We start from the raw sequence: 18,703 nt of genomic DNA, 5'->3' as shown, positions 1-18,703 counted from the left end.
CAGTTAGGACTCACTGGCTGGCTTCTTGCATATGCACTAGACTGTGGCCCCTAGCATCAGATTTTCTACAATCCCTTGTGTTTCTATTCCAATGGAATATGGCTGAGAAACCCAATTATGGACAGTGAGGCTGAAGCTGCTGGTAGTGTTCATGCTTGGAAAACTGGATGAAGAAAGAAGTCAAGGATACAATAAGTTGAAATAGAAACATGCATATTCTCTGGGCAAAGCCAGTGAGACTAACATGGAATGCTGACACAGAGGGTGTGGACTGTCATCTATCTATCGTCCTACCTACTTACTATCATATTATGTATTTATCTGTCATATATCTGTCTTCCTATCATTTATCAATCTATTATCTATTTGTCTATTACCCGTCTATCATATATTTGTCATCAGTCTACTATCATCTATCTATCTATCTATCTATCTATCTATCTATCTATCTATCTATCAAATCTATCATATATCTGCCTACCTTTATCGTTTATCTCTTACGTATCTAGCTACAATCTATCTGTCTACTATCATTGACCTACTATATATTATCTGTCTACTATCATCTGCCTACTATCTATTTACCTATCAATTATCTATTTGCCTATATATTATCACTTATATATCATCTATCTAGCCTCTATCTGCCAACTATTGTGATCTATCTGTATCTGTTTATCATCTACTATTTTTATCTACTTACCATCAATCCACTCTCATCTAACTATCATCTATCTCTTCTCTTCCCTCCTTTCTCTATCTTCTGCCTTCTGGACATTTGGGGACTGGAACAGCATCTTTGTTCCTACCTCTCTACTTCCCAGCTCACTGAAGCTTTATGTGGTTCTGCTGGGCCAAATTGAATCTTAAAAGCAAACAGACCTCATTGTCATCTTCAGCCACCATATGTTCCACTCCACTCAAAAAAAAAAAAAAAAAAAGTCAGCACTTCACTTGATGGAAAGAGGCAACAGGAAACTCACTTTATACACAATAGCAACAATGCTCTCATGAACGCCCTCAGATGGTGGGGTTCTCCTGTACTACTGTAGCTCCAGTCGTCTCTGCCTGCTTGGCAGGCTCTCCCTCTGCATCTCCCCCTCCTCCTGTTGGCTGAGTTCCCACCCTCATCTTGGCTCCTACAGCTCAATTCCTGGCTGGCCACACTAAGCCCACATAATATTTTACGCAAATTCATAAGAATCCCGATACAAAGCTCAACAAGGAGGCACTGCTTCATTTCCTTGTGGGAATTAATCATTTATAACTCTAAGAAGCCAGGCCAACTGGAGGGTCCTTGAGCTCAAAAGAAACATTACCAACCTCACTCCAAAAGCAACAGATTTCCCATTCCTCGGCCCTGCCCTGGCCCCCCAAAGTGCCGTCTCCTTTGGAAATTCCCACTAGTCTCATTTAGAACTATGCTTACACAAGCTGCCTGGGAATTTCTCCCAGAAAGCCCCCATCTCCCCTGCCCTGTGGGGCCCGATTCCCACAGACCCTTGGGTGGTTTCTGGTGTTGTCTCCATCAACAGTGCGATAAACTTATTGTGGCTGCCCAGGCTTCTCCAAAGAGCTGTGGGAACCATTGGGGAATTACTTCTTTGATTTTTTTCTAAACAAAATTCTGTTTCTCCTCTTGTTAAATGGCTGTTCCCAGAGTAGTTTCTGGGCATGGTGGCATTAAAGAGAAAGACGAGATCTCGGCTCTAACTAAAATCAATGAAGGCACCAAGCTCTGGCTTTTCAATCAGGGTCATTAAAGTTCAGTCAACAGCGCCTTTATCTGCCCCTGATGCCTCATGAATAAGGAAGGTCTTCCCCACTGTAATGTTTTTTACAACTAAAGAGAATATCTAAGCACTAGGCTATGTGGGGTTTTTTTTGCAGATAAACACAACCTCCATGCATATACTGCTCTGGGAAAACAGACTAGAATTTCTCTGTTCTTATTTTCTTTACACAAGACTAGTAGACTTTAGCATCCTAGCACCTCAAACTTTTCAGCAAGTTTCAAGGATCACTCTCCGCAGCCGTGTGGGTGGTGGTGGTGTTTTATGTATTTATTTTCTATCTGGTGAGAGCAGAAGTTAGCTGTCTGTGTTTATAGCTTCAGCTTTGGGAGTATAAATTCTGCTTCCATCTCAGCTTCACTGCCTTCATTTGTAGAAAGGAGTCCTGACTAAGGCAGTAGCATCACTGGAATAGGTACCAGTGAATTTCTCTTCTTGGGTATATGATCACTACTGCGAAGTCTCTCTCTGACTTAGAATATTGATCACATGATTCACGCCTGAGATATGGTTAACATACACACGTGCACATACACACACTGGCACAGGAGTCAGAGCTCCGTAACCCAAAAAGGGCTGTGTGGTCCAGGTAGACATGTCCCACTAATGGTAGCTAGATTACAGGTGGGCTCCACAGGTTTTACGGGAGAAGATAAGCCATGAGAATATAAACCACGAGACGCTGTGCCATGGTTCTTTTTAAGTGGACTCTTTATTTTATGATACATTTGGTTTCCCAAAAGTTAGCAAATATACCACAGAGTTCCTACATAGTCAGAATCCAGCCAGGCCTCCTAGGACCTTCCACTAATGTGACAAACTGGTCACAGTGAAAACCTACAGTGACGACTAACTGTAGGCCAGACATTGCTATCTCATCAGTCATCTTTTTCTACTCCAGAGTCCCACCCTGCCGTTATGAGAGGCATCGTACCTCCTCAAGAGGGCAGTAGCTATGAAATAACCTAATCATGATATACATGCAATCAGCGTAGATGTGACTGTAGGAAATAGTAACTAAGTGTTAGAGGATAGAAAAGAGGAGACGGACAAGTTCTCAGGACACACTGACTTCTGTTTCCCTAATGGCATGAAAACTGTTTGCTCACTACCCTAGTGGTGCTAGAGAAAGCTCAGTACAGTGTTTGCCATACAAGTGCAAGGACCAAGTTTTGCACACCAGCACACTCAGAAAATGCTAAGTGTGGTGGAGCACATCTGCAATCCCAGTACCAGGACAGTAGAATCAGGAGGATTTGGGGGGCGCACTGGCCAGCCAGTCTAGCCAAATCAATGAGCTGCAGGTTCAAGCACAGAAACTGTCTCAAAACAAAACAAAAAATGGTGGCGATTTGTGGTGGTATTGTGTTCCCCAAAATATTGTGTACCCTAAACTTATCTGGGGTCAGAGACAGAACAGCCACTAGATACAAAGGCTAGAAAATGGTGGCACTCACACCTTTAATCCTAGCATTCCAGAGGCAGAAATCCATCTGGGATCTCTGTGAGTTCAAGGCCACATTGGAAACAGCCAGGCATGTGACACATGCCTTTAATCCCAAGAAGTGAGCCTTTGATCCCAGGGAGTGATGGTAGAAAGCAGAAAGATATATAAGGCATGAGGACCAGGAACTAGAAGCATTTGGCCTGGTTAAGCTTTTAGCTGGTTAAGCTTCAGGCTTTCGAGCAGCAGTTCAACTGAGAGCCATTGGGATGAGGACACAGAAGCTTCCAGTCTGAGGAAACAGGATCAGCTGAGAAGTTGGCCAGGTGAGGTTAGCTGTGGCTTGTTCTGTCTCTCTGACCTTCCAGCATTTCACCCCAATAACTGGCCACAGGTTTGATTTTATTAATAAGAAGTTTTTAAGATTCCTGTTACAGTGACTGATTGAGGAGACATCCAATGTTGACCTCTGACCTCCACTGCACACAGGTTCATGAGTATCCTCACATAACACACACAAATAGATTACATAATGCATGTATACTCAGGGTATGAACTGTTAACATCCATTATTCACTCAGCAGCCATGGTCTTGTGCCTCTTCCTTATTTTATTCTATCCCTTGAGCCACTGCATCTCACTGTGTGAAGTAGGGAAAGTTCCACAGCTGTCAGCCTGTGCTCATCTAAGAGTACTGTAACAGATGTTTGACTCCGGCCATCACTGCAAAGGACACCCAGCTCTCTGGATAAGTTCAGTGCTTGATTCACCCCACAGTGTGCACAGCCCGAAGACGACAATCAGGCTGCTGGTATTGAACACTTCCCCAATCAATCCTCATTTGCCGAGTCTTACCTGCCACTGGGCATCCAGGATTCACTCTCTAGTTTTCTTGGCTGTCGTGAGATTCTAACTGCTCCCCCACAGCCCCCTTCTTCCCTTGCTTTCCTGCCTTCAGTAGAGGGATTTGCTTGTCCTGTCTAGACTAGACACCTGCTATGAGAATTGGTTTTCAAGAAGCTCAGTTCATTCTGGCTCTGTGATGATCAACTTCCTTGGGAAATGATGGCTCTCTGCTGTGCCTGCCAAATTCTAACCAGCTATTGGAGCAAATGCATTAAAAACCAAAATGATGGAGAGCAATGGGAGTCTCCTCTACACCTTGTGAAGACCAGGATAGAGCTGATCTGCAGGAGTGACACCCAGAGAGGGAGCTTCTGAGAGTCATGGAAGAGGCCAGACTGAAATGAGCTGGAAAGAGGGGGTTTACCTGGGGAAAGGTGAGCACTGGGGGACTGAACCAGTGTCTTCACTGATAGATACCGTATTCCACTCACATTCAGTGTGGGGCCCTCCCCTCCCTAAGGCTTCTCTTGAGCTTGTCTCACAAAGAATTTGACACCAGGGATAGTAGTAGTTCATGTCCTCTGTGGAGTGATTTAAAGCCAATTCTAAATCCATATTCTTTAAAAAATTTACATAAACTTTATTCTGTAAAAACATTTGAATAAATAAAAACTTCACACACCAAAATTAACCAGACCCAAAGTCTATATAACTCAATAAACATATATATAGTTCGAGTATATATGTTCGAGTATGTATATCCAAGTAAAATAGAGGCCTATTTTACATTAAATTTTACACTTTCGGTATCAGTATCAAATATATTTTATCCACTTATCTACCACTAAAACAAACAAACAAAAATCCATGATAGAGTTAGAACTAGAAAACCAATTATCTGTATATAATCTTTCTTAAATCATGTATATTACCAGCATTCAGTCTTTCCTCATTTATCCCTTCTGTTCTCTTCTTCATTTTTTATTATACCTACTTGTACACTTGTTTACATACATACCTATATTATTCATTGTGGTGGTATTGTATTCCCCAAAATATTGTGCACCCTAATAAACTTATCTGAGGTCACTGAACAGAACAGCCACTAGATACAGAGGCTAGAAAATGGTGGCACACAGCCTTTAATCCTAGCACTTCAGAGGTAGAAATCCTCTGGATCTCTGTGAGTTCAAGGCCACATTGGAAACAGCTAGGCATGGTGACTCATGCCTTTAATCCCAAGAAGTGAGCCTTTAATCCCAGGGAGTAATGGCAGATAGTAGAAAGGTATATAAGGCATGAAGACCAGGAACTAGAAGCATTTGGCTGGTTAAGCTTTCAGGCTCTCAAGCAGCAGTTCAGCTGAGATTCATTCTGGACAAGGACACAGAGGTTTCCAGTCTGAGGAAACAGGATCAGCTGAGGAATTGGCAAGGTGAGGTAGCTGTGGCTTGTTCTGCTTCTCTGATCTTCCAGCATTCACCCCAATAACTGGCCTCAGGTTTAATTTAATTAATAAGACCATTTAAGATTCCTGCTACAATTCATTAGATTGCACATATGAGAGAGAATATGTTTTTTCCTGAGATTGTGTGACCTCTCTTAATAATATTATATATTTAAGTTCATCCATTTTATTACAAATTTTTTAACTTCATTTTTCTTTATACACACACATCAAATTTTCATTACCTATTGATGGGCAATTAGGTTAATTCCAATTCTTTGCTACAGTGAAATGAATGAATAATAGAAATGGAGATACAGTTAATTCATGTTAGTTTGATGGTTTAGTTTCTGACTGCATACTGAGAGAACTGCTTTAATGTTGGAGAAAGAACTTTGGCACATAATTGAAAGACAACAGCTCAAGTATTGCCTCTGCCACATGCTTTATAGTTACTTTTCTCAGGGCTGTGACCAAGCACTTGTCAAGAAACAAGTTAAGGAAGGAATGAAGGGCTTCAAAGAGATTCAAAGAACCATCAAACACTTATTTCTAAGTAATAGTTCTGGATTTTGCACATTAAATTGAGACCACCCTACTCTTGTCTTTGGCCCTCCCAATCTCTAAGCTCTTTTGACTGCTTTTGGTGGAGTCTGTGGAGATGCCCATCAGGAGCATACTTCCACATTTCTGTTATCATTGCCCTTTCTTCCCCTGTGGGCACTGAGTTCACTAATATCCAAGACAAGTAATCCAAAGATTTAAGAAAGAAAGACACATTTCTTTCCAGGTTGGATTCTTGTCCATGTCACATATAACAGAAGACAGAAAGCAGTGGCAGACTGGAGAATTCTGAAGCAGTGGACTCAAAGGTCCTATCATAAGGCATTTGTGTGGTGTGAATGGATCATAAAAGAGTTGACAGTCAGACCAGAAGTCCACATGTCTCCAAGACTCAAGAATAAAGAGAGGGAAGGGGTAAAAAGAAGAAAGACTTGGGGCTGGAGAGATGGCTCGGTGGTTAACAGCACTTACTGTTCTGGAGGGCCTGAGTTGGGATCCCAGAACCTATGTCAAGCAGCTCACAACCACCTTTAACTCTAGCACCAGGAGATCCAATGCTTTCTTCTGGCCTCCAAGGACACACACACACACACACACACACACACACACACACACACACCCTAAGATTTTTTGTTCGTTTGTTTGTTTGTTTTTGGAGACAGGGTTTCTCTGCATAGATTTGGTACCTTCCCTGGATCTCGCTCTGTAGACCAGGGAGGCCTCAAACTCACAGAGATCTGCCTGGCTCTGCCTCCCAAGTGCTGGGATTAAAGGCATGCACCACTACTGCCCAGCCCCTAAGATTTTTTTAAAAAAATAGTTCCACAGGCTCTTTGTGAATTTGAGTGTTCAGTCCCCACATTGTTTAGGGAGGATCTGGAAACTTTAGGGGGTGGGGCCGAGCTGGAGGTGGTAGGCCATTGAGGATGAGGCTTGAGGTTGATGATGCTGTCCTATTCCCAGGGAACTCTCTGTTCCCTGATCCACACAGTTGTGAGTGAGTGGCTTAAGACTGCTGCATCTACAGCCTCAAACCACACTTGCAGCCATTGTGACAGACTGTCCCCTCAAACTGTGAGTGAGATTAGACCCTTCTTCCCTTAAGCAACATCGCATTGGGTGCTCGGTCACAGCCCTGAGAAAACTATCAGTAAAGCACGTGGTGGAGGCAAGACTTGAGTTGTTGTCTTTCATCCCAATGCCAAAGTTCTTTCTACAACATTAATAAACAACTTTCTCAGTATGTAGCCATAAACTAAAATATGAATTACTTATATACATATATTCATCATTAATTTATTTATTCATTCATTTTGAGATAAGATCTCATATCATAGCCCAGTCTGACCTTGAATTCATGATCTTCTTGCCTTAGTCTCCCAAGCACTGGGATTACAGGTGCACACCACCACACCCAACTACTAGTTACATTATTTTAAAGATAAATCAGAGATAAAAAAGGTGTCCATTTGAGTGTATATTAAATCTGAAGGGATCAGAGAGTGGGGATGAGGTAAGTCTTCATGCACAAAGAGGGCTCCACCCAGGGTATAAGGTAGAGGAGCAGAATGGGGTGCAGGAAGAAGAAAGGAAGCAGGGAAAGTTTCCAATTAAATAAGTGGAAGACACAGTTCAAGGTGAACACAGAGTTTGGCATTTACAACAAGAGCTATCTCTTTCTTGTTATTTAGTTTTCAGATTGTGAACCTCTTTGCTGAGTTTGGCTACATTTTTCAGGTCTTAACTGGGTTAGGCTTCAAGATACAGAACACATTTTTTTTTTTTTTTCCATTTTGAGACCCAGGCTATAGGATGGCTCCCTGAGACTTGGTCACTAACAAAAGATTTCCTAGAAGGATTGGTGAGAACTTGCCATGTCCTTGAAAGCCTTCACTTCTAATGAACACCTTGCTGCTTCTACTCACAGCTTCTGGTAAAATCAAGGGCTATCACCAAGACGGAGATGAGTGAGGTGAAGAAATATACAGTACCCAGCCTGGAGGGAGATTGTGGCAAAGGTGGGGAGGGGAGAAGGAATCGTGAATGATTCAAATATCCACCCAAGTTTGGATACACTTGGGTGCTGCTGAGGAAGCCACATGCATGAGAGAGGCCTTTCCATAGCTGGAGAGAGACACACATTCTTCCATGGTTTGAAATAGCAGAATGATACGTTGCTTTCAGAGAGTCCAGAACCCAGATACAGTATCTGGTGGAACGAAGCTGGAAAAGAAGAAAGGCTTTCCCAACAGAGCAGTGCTTGTCAGGCCATTGCCTGCTCCTTGGCACAAGCAATCATGGCAAAGGATGTGCATAGAAGCCACTGTCGACAGAGAACAATTTATATAGATTTTTTTTTAAATTTTGGGGCATGGCCTCATGTAGCTGAGGGTGGGCTTGAATTCATGACCCTCCTAACTTCATCTTTTAAGTACTGGGATCATTACCACACTCAGTCTCAAGAGAACCCTCTTAGAAGTCATCCCGATATCTTAGTCTTGTAACTTGGAAGAATTAAGAAGCTGTGGGGAGGAAAATTAGAGGTAGTCATTATGATAATGAGTCCCTTTGGGGATTATTGAATCAAAGTATAGATGGTCTAACAAAGTGGTTCTCAACCTGTGGGTTATGACCCCTTTGTGGGGCTGAATGACTTTCACAGGGGCCACCTAAGAGCATTAGGAAACACAGAAAACTACATTACAATTCATAACAGTAGCAAAATTACAGTTATGAAGTAGCAACAAAAATAATTTTATGGTTGGCGAATCACCACAACATGAGGAACTGTATAAAGGGTTGCAGCGTTTGGAAGGTTGAGAACCACTACTCTAATGGATGCACAGCCACACAGAGGACTGTAAGAGTCCTCCTTATTAACACATACCTTTAGTTCACATAATTTTCATCAAAGTGAATCAAATCACTTGGAAAGTTAGGAAAGTTACAGAATAGTTTGTGAAAAGTCTTCAAACCATGAGATTCAAACCATGATTAATATATTTTCTGCATTTAAAACCTTTTCTGCATTTCAAAGGTGGATTTCCTTGCTCTTTTGATCAATCTCAAACACGGCAGGCTATAAGATATCCTCCCTGGGCCTTCAAAATGTTATAGTGTGACTGGGTGCAGGCTTTTTGCCAGCCACAGAAAATGTAATTTCTATATCCACTGGTTCATACAAGGCAGAAGAAAGACTTTGAAGAGAAAATTTCCAGAACACCGGATGCTGTAAATTCTGCTCACACTACTAAGACAACTCGCATGGAGTAGAACGCCCCTGATTAAGTCTCCAGGCTTAGGAAACTCTTCTGGAGGCTCAGGAGATGCTCTGGATGTCATTAAAATCAAGAGTTAATTTTATATGTAGTGACAGAACATTCAGTGCACCGAGACACTATCAAAGTTCTGCCTACGACTCTTATTCACCCCTGCTCAGCATGCCTGCATGAGACTAAGATAGTAAAATGTGAGTTCATGATCAGCCTTGGCTGCTTAGCAAGACCCTGCCTCAACTAAACCACAGCAAAGAACAAAAGCCCTGCTCAGGAGCAAGAGTTTCACACCCCTGTAATTCAGCACTGGGCCTGAGGTAGAAGGATTGCTATGAGTTTGAGGCCATCTTGAACAACACAGAGAGTTCCAGGTTGGGATACATAACAAGACCCTTGTATCACAGAATGAAGCAAATGAACAAACACTCTTCGTATATTACCCACATTGCCTTATCCCTCTGCCAGTAAGGCCTCTTTCATCTAAAGTCTGTTCAAACTTTTTGTTTGTTTGTTTTTGAGGGGTTAGATGTTAGAGAAAACTGGATGCCTTTCCAAAGTGGAGGTCATCGTTTGAAGTGCTTTATAAGCACTTTGTAAGCAAAGGGGACTCATAGGACTTCACTTCTCTCTCTCATCCTGCTACAGTGGCATCCCAGGGGCCAGTTGCTCTCCACAGAGACATGTGCACAAACATATACGCCCACAAAGAGACACACACATATGTGCACACACACATTCGCACACTCACATGTACACACATGTACACACACACACACACACACACACACACTCAGAGGACACTGGCTTACTAGCATAACAGGTTTTATGCTCTTTTGTAAAGTGCAGCCCGGTTTTAAAAATCTTTGAGACATCAGAAGGTGCATAACTGCCACCTTTTAAGTGGGAAGCAGAGTGGACAGCAGACCTAGGAATTTCACTGTGTGAAAAGCTGTCAGGCTCTGGTGAGCAAGGCGTCCTGGCTGTGAATATTTGTGAGACTTTACTAGAATAAACAGTCAGGGTCCCCAAGCTTTCATGCAAATTCTGGCTGTGAACCTATGTTAACTCTGGCTTGGGCTCCAAGCTATTTTCAGAACCTTTCAGCAGCTTACAGGAAGCACCTTCTCTTTTCATTTACATTCAGTATTGTTATTTTAAGTACTTGTTGCACATGCAAGGGCTTTTTCCTGCACTTTTACCAACAGTGTTTAAGAGCAATGTATGCGTGAGCAACCAGGAAAAGCTGTACGTGCATTTTTGGTTGATGTTGAGCTCATCTCAAGAAAATAGAAAATAAAACATTTCAAGTCTGTTTGATTAAGTTGCTAGACTGGACGGCTCTTTCTAGCAAAGCTCACAGACTTGGTGAGACGACAGAGTCTCCCTGGGCTCCAGGGTGAGCTGTGGCAAAATCAATAAACAAATAAATAAAGACCAAAGCCTCCATGGAGAGTGGGGGCTCCATGGCTCTTTCATGAGTAATGAATGTGGCAACCACAGAGACTTGGACAGGGCTGCAATTCTCAAGTCTGCACACTAAGTCTGAAGCAAGTCAGGGCCCTGTTGCAGGGACTCTTAGAGGGTGTGGGATAGGAATAAATGAGGAGAGGGGTGTTAGGCAAAGCAGATGGGATTTGGGAAGGCATGTTTGAGAGGGATTGCTGGAGGCCACCTTCCCCCACACCTTCAATCTGTTTGTGTTAAAGTCTGAATATCCAGAAGCTGCTGTGCAACATGACTAAGTGCCCCAGCCCATCTCTAGAGAAAGAAGGAGACTTGTGCTCACAGAGGGCCCACTTGAGGAGGCCATGGATCTGCAGCCTGCTACACAGCCTGGGTGGTCTCAGGATCTTGAAGGCAAATGTGTCTCTCTTGAGAAATACACATGAAGTGAACAGAACAGACGTTGGCACTCACACTGGCCTCTCCATTCCATCCTAATCCTGTGTGTTTGCCTCAGTACAGGGAAGCTTTCTTAGGTCAGCTCCTATATGCACGATCCTGAATGCTTGTTAGGAGAGAGATAGGGGAGAAGGAGAGAAGAGACAAAAGGGCCTGAGAGAACTTGCCAAGGACATGAACCAAACTACAGAATCATCATGGAGACCATGGACTCTTTCCCCAGTCATAGATGGTTGGAAGGACAGAAGCAACACTTTGTCTCATGCAAAACATTTGCTCTTAAAAAAAAGCATACATGGTTCTGTTTTTCCATTAAAACTATTTTTGGGATACAAATATTAACCCAAGTGAATTACTTTTGCTGTTGTGACAATACACACAAAACAGAATTAGAGGAAAAAATGGTTGATTTGGGTACAGTCCATCACGGCAGAGGGGGTGTGAAGCAGTTGGTCATATTCATCCATGGTCAGGAAGCAGAGAGAGATAGATGCTGGTGCTCAACTTATTTTGAACATTATGTTTATTTATTTTGTTGGGAGCAGGCACAGGCATGCCACTGTCACCTCTGGAGGTCAGAGGACAGCTTGTGGGACCTTGTTCTCTCCTCTTACCATTTGGGTACCAGGGACTGAAATCTAGTTGTCAGGGTTGGTGACGGGTACTTTCGTCTAGAGCCACCTCAGCAGCTTCTCACTTTGTCTAGCCCATGGCACAGTACCACCACATTTAAGGTGAGTCTTCCCTGCACAATTAAACTGACTTTTCTGGAAATACCTTCATAGGCACACCGAAGAGGTATGTTTCCATGGTAGCTCTAAATCTGGCCAAGTTTAAGAGCTGAAGGTTTGCATGGGGATCAACTTTACTAATGTATTCATAGAAACTGGGGAGAATGTGATTTATACTCAGTGTTTGTGAAAGAATGTTTGCTCACCTCTATAATAGATGACATGGATACCTAATGAGCAGATCACCCTTGAACCACACTGTACAGCTGAAACATTTTATGGTTCAAAGAAGATACTGAAAATTCTATAGAGAGTAGAGTCACATCACCTAGGGCAGAAGCCATTGGCGTCAAGCCTTAGGAGGGAGCCAAGGCTAAAAGCAGATTCCTCTACCTTCTCTGGAATCCTGGAATTGCTAGGAATGGCCACTGCTTCCCTGAGAGAGAAGGAAAGACTGCACTCAACTGTGTTGGTCATGGGGAGGCTCATCACCTACTTGGATGGGAGGGACTCTGAGGGTTAAGAAATGAACAGAGGAGGTGGAAAAGGAATGTCTAATATCACCTCTAGGATGTTAGGGAAGACAGATAAATGTTGGAAACACAGTGAAAACCAGGCACGATGTCCCGAGTCAGCTGACTGCCTTTCTTTGCCATCTACAACAGTCAGGATGTGAGGGCATGAAAGATGCTCAGCATTTAAAAGTACTTACTGCTCTTAGAGAGTTCCCCAATTCAAGTCCCAGCCCTCATGTCAGATGGCTCACAACCACCTGCTCCAGAGAACTGGCCATCATGTGTATAGACCCCACACAAGTCCACATACATACAACATGATTACAAATAAATAAATATTTTTAAATGAAGATATTTATTTTCATGATTTATTCAGGCCAGTGTTCTCCTCCACCCTTTGAAGGTGGCAGGAAAGAAAATACACTCACTTGTAAAAAGCCAGAGAAGAGTATACCTTTCATCAGGAGCCTGCAGGGGAGGATGTTCTGTGACACATTTTCTAGCCCCAGAACAACAAATATGTCTCCAAAGGCACCTGTAAAAATGTCCTTCACTAAAGGCTTAACTTGTAGGGGTCAAGTGGTTAATATCAGATCATCTGTCTCTAGTGGCAGAAGTGTGTGTGTGTGTGTGTGTGTGTGTGTGTGTGTGTGTGTGTACGTGTGTGTGGGGGGGGCAAAGAGCAGACATGTATAGCTACAGAAAAAGTGATACAGAAGGACAGTGTTCTCAAACTTCCCCTTTTCACCCCGAGCTCTCAGACATGAAGGAGCCTGTTGTAGAGTGCAATCCTTTGAGCATAACAGCCATCATCTCCCTCAGAGCAGCTGTGGCTTCCTGGAATAGATCCCAGAGATGAGGATAGTTGATATTCCCTCCTAGAAGGAGGGGTGGAAAAAGCCACCTGAGATTCTGGCTGCTCCCTCCTGCACCTCTCAGCCATTTGTCTGTCATTCTGCCCTAACTTCAGGTAATGTCAGGTCTTGAGAGGTGGTCAAGTATACGGTGCATGCAAGATTCAGCTATGAGAGGAACTCCATCTAGGCAGCTATGAGGAAGCCATTGTGTTATCTATGCTGAAGTGAGAGTTTCTAGGGGTGCAGATGCTTTGGGGTAACCCTTTACCCATGCTCTGTAAGCCCAATACGTTCATTGGCTCCACAGTGTAGACTCTGGTAGACCACACTTGTGTTTGTCACTGAAGCTCTGTCAGGAGAGGGTAGATGTTTGCTTGTGTCTCCCCAGGGAAGAGATTCTCCTAACAGAGCTCAGAATCCTTCAGTGAAGCCTAACCTAGAGGAAGAAGTTAGCTAGCTTCTTTCCAATGAGGTGATTTGTAGAGATATTCATGGGACTGAAGAGAACTCAGAAACTGGGTCATGTCCTGGTTTGCCAGCCCTAGGCTTTTTTTTTTTTTTTTTTGTATAGACCAAGTTTAACTCACAAATGAGATGAGAGAAAATGTTCTGAAAAATACTTGATGGGAGGGGAGGGAATATATCATTATTTTAGAGTTCCAGGCTCTGCTTTTTTAACTTTATAATGCATATATAATAAAAATCCCACAGACATCCTGGTTGGAGAAATACTGAAAGACTGAGCAGGACCCTGCAGGTGTCCAGGCAGGGAAGCAGATCTGTCAACCTGGATCAGAGTCCGAGGAGTCTGATGCCAGCTGGTTCATTGTGAGCATATTTAAAACACAGTAAAATTTAAACATATTTAAAACAATTTGGGTAAAAGTTTCTAGGCAGCAATCATTCCCACTGCAGGTTTCCAGGCTAGAACCATTTCCATTCCAGGTTCACAGCTTAAGCTGTGGCTACTTAGAAATTCCTTTACAAAGTACATGTGACCATGAGGGTGGGTTCTATAGCTAAAGGGTCTGGAACTGAGTGTGGTTCCCCATGGAGATAGCATAGAGGTCAGCAGGCTATAAAGTACATGTGACATCTCCCCTAAGGATAGGTTCTATTAACTGGGAGCTAGAAATAAAGGTCTAGGGAGGGAGAGTCTTGAATAAACATTCTGGGGAATTTGGGTGAAGGTGGGTGAGGTGTGCCAACACAGATAGCAAAAAGGTCACAAGGTCATCAACAAAATCCATTCTCAGCCTTCTGGGTGGAAAACAGGAAATCCCTCCCTTGTTAAATATTCCTGTTTTACTAGTGTTCTGTGGGATTACAGATTACCCACAATTCTTAAAGAGTACAATATTGATCATCTTTTCAATCTAGCATTACAAATCATGGCTAGTACAATGAGTCAATTAAACTAAAAATGACAACAGAATGTAAAAAAATCCCCAGGTCCTTAGAAGTTGAGAAACATATATAAGAACTCACACTGTAGTGGTAAAAATGCTCACAGCTAGAAAGAATGGCAAATCAAATCCTGTGAAAGGAACAGGTGACTGCAAGGGATGTTTGCTCCCCAGTCACATGCTAGGGAAGAATTAAGACAAAAGTCTGCATATCTGACTCAAGAAGAAGGGATTAAATGTAAGGCTGTAGAAGGAAAGAAACAATAATAACAACAACCAATCAGATAACCACGGAGCTAGAGATGGCTCAGCAGGTCAAAGTCCTGGCTGCTTTTGCAAGGGAATGGAGTTCGGTTCTTAGCACCCACATGATGGCTCACAACTGTCTGCAACACCCTCTTCTGACCTCTGCAGGCAGCCACATGATACACAGACATATATGCAGGCAAAACTTCATATGCAAAAATAAAAATAAATAAATCTTTTAAAAATAGATAAACATCATGCAAAATCTGTGTAATATTATCAAAAGGGGGAGACAGAGATTCAGTTACTACCAGGAATAAGAAGGTAGTCATCGGAGAAAGCCATGTACACATTACAGGGCAATGATAAGATAGCAATAATGACCTTATGTCAATAAATTTGAAAAGGAAAAAAACTTTTCAAATTCTTACAGAGCTTTATGCAATAAATAAAGAAAACGGAAGATTTGCATAGCTACATGACATCTAAATTGAGTGCTTCCCTGTCCCTAAAGTACTTCCATGTTCACTCAGATGGTTGGTTCAGATATCTAAGAAGGAACCAACTGTTGTCCTCATAAACGGTCCCAGGGAGTCGAAATACAGAAAAAATTTTGATTCCATTTCCTAAGATGACACAGCTTGATTTTATCATATGACAAGATACTACAAGAAAGAAAAATCACTAATCAATATTCCAGGAACTTACACAAAGACATGCTAGAACAATTAGAAGCAATGACTATGCAAAAGAGCACAGATCTCAAACTGACTGCGCACAGTCCAGGAAGGAACATTTGCTTAGTATTAGTAATCAGTATATTACATAGAGAACAAAGAGAACACCATCACCCTTAAACATGTAGGAAACACACTGGCTTTGGTCACATGGGTATCTCAGTCAAGGACACCAACTGCAGTGACATGAATATCTCAGCACACTGATTGCATTCACATGACATATCAGCACACTGACTGCAGTGACATGAACATCTCAGCACACGGACTGCAGTGACATGACATTTCAGCACACTGACTGCAGTGACATGAACATCTCAGCACACGGACTGCAGTGACATGAACATCTCAGCACACTGCAGTGACAAGAACATCTCAGCACACTGACTGCAGTGACATGATCATCTCAGCACATGGACTGCAGTGACATGACATCTCAGCACACTGACTGCAGTGACATGAACATCTCAGCACATGGACTGCAGTGACATGACATCTCAGCACACTGACTGCAGTGACATGAACATCTCAGCACACGGACTGCAGTGACAAGAGTATCTCAGCACACTGACTGCAGTGAGTGACATGAACATCTCAGCACACTGACTGCAGTGACATGAACATCTCAGCACATTGACTGCAGTGACATGAACATCTCAGCACACTGACTGCAGTGACATGGTCACTCAAAAGCATCTCAGGGAGTCAGAGAGAGAAGTTTCTTGATCTGATTAAATAAACAAACAAGCAATAAACAAAAAATCATACATCAAACATATTGAATGATTAAATATTGAAAGTTTGGCCTTGAAATTGGGAATGAAGCATACAAACTCACATTGTTCACCATCACATGGAATATAACTGTAGTCAGCCTGGGATGCAAGGTAGAGTTTTAAAATGTAGAAATAGAATTCGTCAGGAATGGCAAAACTGTGTGTGTTAAAAATCCAAAATTACTGATGGAGGAGTCTTTCCATATCTGCAGAAATATTTTATTTTAAATACTAAAAACTATATGAAAGAATGTCAGAAGAAAATACAAAAAGGCTTCAAAAGTACAACCCATAAAATGACATAGGATATTATTATTTTATGATTCAACACTTTCATTTGCTGATCTAAACTATGAAGGAGATTGGTAAAGTTTACTAGTTATGAAATCAATTTGCAAACTCCAGTGGCTACTTCTACATGTAAGTACCAAATCAATAAAAAATAAATGTAATATCTTTATCCCCAGTTGATAAAGAAAACCAAACAAATGGAGGAAATACAACCTTCATGAACTGTGATTCTAGTATGTTCTGGCTAGACCAATCACAGAAGAGCACAAAAAAAGACAGTATGGTGTGAGCACAGGCTAATGAACAGACCTGGAATATATCAATCAGCTAGGTAAACAATCATATTATACACATCAGTGGCAGAAGGGCCAATGCAATGTAATAGGGAACGATTTTTCAGTAGATAACTCCAAGAAAAACACACATACATGTACATATTGTAACCCCTTTCATCAAAATTTGCACCAATCACAAGTGGCTTTCGTTTTAAATATAAAGCAAATAAAAAGTTATCTAAAATCACCTCAAGAGTGCTAGCCACAAATAAAATATAAGTATATGATTATTTTAACATTTAAAGCTCATATTCAACAAAATGCACCGTTACGAGTAAAAAGTCACCCACAGAGAGGCAAAGATAGCTCTGTCCCTTTAACAGAGAACTCATGCCTGCATGCACACATCTAATTACTACATCTGTCATATAATGCCATTATAGACCAATAAAACAGACAAAACAGTAGAAAGGAACAAAAGACTCAGAGATTTCACAAAGGAAGGTGTTCATTAATCAGGACAGAAATCTAGGTTACACTGGCAGGGTTCAAATAAGGAAACAGAAAACACTGAACACTGACAAAGCCGAGGAACAGTTGCCATATCCACACACTGTAAATAGAAATTAGTTAGCACGGTGATTTGGGACAATGGTCTCAACATATACTAAAGCTGAACATGAAATGCTTGACACAAAAATTCTACTCCTAGACGGATACCCAACAGAAAAGTATGTCCCCAAGCTTTATGTACTAGAATGTTCCTAGCTGTTCTGTCAGGAGTTGCTCTAACTGGGAACTGACTTAACTATACAGATTAGAGAGTGGGAGCTGGGGAGATGATTCAACAGTTAAGAGCCTTGTTGTTCCGGCAGAGGACCTGAGCTCCCAACAGCTCCCAATACCTGTGACATCAACTCTGGCTCCTCTTCTGGTCTCTGTGGGCCCCTTCCCCACCCCCACATATATATCTAATTAATAACTACAGTAGAATCTTCAAAAATAATTAAAATAAAACAATGTACATTAAATGTTAGTATATTTACACAACAGAATACTGTGTGGTGAGGACACAGGAAAAAAAAACCCTCTAGAATGTTAAAAAATATAAATTTATCTCAGAAAATGATAGCAAATGAAAGAAGCCGAACAGGATTTCAGTAATGTTTTCTGCATCTGGACAGAGGTCACACGGATCTCTTCATTCCTTTGCGACTGCGCACAGTATGTTCATCACTTCTGCATTTCTTGTATGTATATTATATAACCTTACACTAGCGAATGATTTATAGTATGTCCTGAACCCCAGCAAGGATTTTTATTTTTATAGAAGTATTTTTGGCTAGGCTAATTAAAATAAAAGTTGACTGATTTATTCGTTAATTTACAAATGCTTTTTGTGGCTCTTCAAACTACTAAACCCATTTCTTCCTTTCTGCCAAGGCAGGCTTTTCCATCGCCACCCGCTGCCATTACAAACACCACAGGAGAAGGCGCTTTGCTACTTAGAGACATTTAAATTCACAGAACTTTTTAATTACCAAAACCTCCCCTTCTGCTGGTTACAGGCATTGTTAACCCCAAAGCTTTTGACTTGG

This window comes from Peromyscus eremicus, chromosome 3, assembly GCF_949786415.1.
Source record: "Peromyscus eremicus chromosome 3, PerEre_H2_v1, whole genome shotgun sequence".
NCBI classification, from domain to species: domain Eukaryota; kingdom Metazoa; phylum Chordata; class Mammalia; order Rodentia; family Cricetidae; genus Peromyscus; species Peromyscus eremicus.
The sequence above is the reverse complement of the archived record's forward strand: the minus strand, read 5'-3'. Positions refer to the sequence as shown.